The following is a 2,015-nucleotide window of genomic DNA, read 5'->3' as shown; positions in this document are numbered from 1 at the left end:
TAAGTTCACCTGGAAAGGTTAGAATGCATTTTCGGTTCATCCTGAAATTTCACCCGAAAGCCGAATATCCCTAACTTTTTGTGAGTAGTGTATATGACTGTTAAATGCAGGCCCTTTTACCTTCCCAGGGAGTTTACTGTGGTCATGCTCACTGCTGTTTACATTCCACCGGATGCTAATGCTAATGCGGCCCTCGGACTTTTACATAGAAACAATAGCAAGCAGCTGAGCATGTACCCGGACGCTGTGTGTATCATAGCTGGGGACTTTAACCATGCGGATTTGAAAGCAATACTCCCTAAATTTCACCAGCATGTGAAATGTGCTACCAGGGGAGCTAACACACTGGACAAAGTGTATAGCAACATCAAGCTGGGATACAGGGCCATACCGCTACCACACGTAACCCAGTCTGATCACTTGTCACTGCTTTTAATTCCTGCATAAACCCCCCTCGGGAAAACGGCCCTTACCACCATAAAGACTATTAAACCTGGCCTGTGGGAGCCTCTGGGCAGCTACAGGACTGCTTCGACAGGACTAACTGGGACATTTTCAAACACCAAGACCTGGAGGTGTTCACTGACAGCATCTTGTGTTACATTAAGACCTGTACAGACAATGTCACAGTGGACAAAACTGTTCGAATTTACCCCAACCAGAAGCCCTGGGTGACCAGGGAGGTCCAGCAGCTGTTGAAGAGGAGAAACATCACCCTCAGGTCTGGAGACAGGGCTCTCTACAGTGCAGCCCGGGCCAATCTGAAGAGAGGCATCTGGAAGGCAAAATCAGACTACAGGAGAAAGATTGAGGACTACCTGGACGGCAACAACAGCAGGCAGGTGTGGCAGGGAGTCCAGCACATCACCAACCACAAGACTAACCTCAGTGCTGCTGGTGGCGATATTTCATTGGCAGAGGAGCTAAACCTCCTCTTTGCCCGCTTCGAGGTAGAGCCACCAGAGGCTGGCACACATCATCCAGCAGCCCACAGCAGCTTCATCCTCACAGTGGAGGAATGGGAGGAATGGGAGGAGTGTGTGGAAGGCCGCTAGACCTGATGGCATCTCCGGTCTGGTGTTAAAGGCCTGTGCAGACCAGCTGGCTGGGTTCTTCACAAGGATTTGTAACCAGTCCCTGTCCCAATCCACTCTACCACCCTGTCTGAAACCTCCACTATAGTCCCACTGCCCAAAAAAGCAACCATCACTGGACTCAATGACTACCAGCCAGTGGCACTCACCCCTGTGGTGATGAAGTATTTTGAGAAACTGGTCCGGAGTCATATCACATCCTTTTTCCCTCCCACCTTTGACCCTCACCAGTTTGCATACAGGGCAAACAGGTCCACAGAGGACGCCATTCCCACAACCCTCCACACCACGCTGGCCCATCCAGAGCAGCAGGGGAGCTACGAACGGCTGCTCTTCATAGACTACAGCTCTGCGTTCAACAACATCCTCCCCCACAAGCTGGTTTCCAAACTGTTGGACTTGGGACTCCCATACTCCACCTGCAGCTGGATCAAAGACTTCCTGACAGACCGCACTCAGAAGGTTAGAGTGGGCCCTCACACTTCCACAACTGTCAGTCTCAGTACCGGCTCGCCACAGGGCTGTGTGCTGAGCCCTCTGCTCTATTCCCTATACACCCACGACTATGCCCCCGCCCACCACAGCAACTCCATCGTCAAATTTGCGGATGGAGCAGATCATAGTGTGGTGTGACGACAACAACTTGCTCCTCAATACAGCCAAGACCATGGAGCTTATTGGTGGACTTCAGGAAGCACAAACAGGACATTCAGCCACTACACATTAACGGGGTCTGTGTGGAGAGGGTCCTTGAATTCCGTTTCCTGGGGGCTCGCATGACAGAGAACCTGACATGGGGCGCAAACACCACCGAGTTGGTGAAGAAAGACCAGCAGAGACTTTACTTCTTGAGGATTTTTCGGAAAAACAACATCCCTCAAAAACTGCTGGTGGCCTTCTACCACTGCTCTGTTGAGAGCA

Source organism: Myripristis murdjan, unplaced genomic scaffold (assembly GCF_902150065.1).
Source record: "Myripristis murdjan unplaced genomic scaffold, fMyrMur1.1, whole genome shotgun sequence".
Classification (NCBI taxonomy): Eukaryota; Metazoa; Chordata; class Actinopteri; order Holocentriformes; family Holocentridae; genus Myripristis; species Myripristis murdjan.
This window is presented reverse-complemented; position numbering follows the sequence as displayed.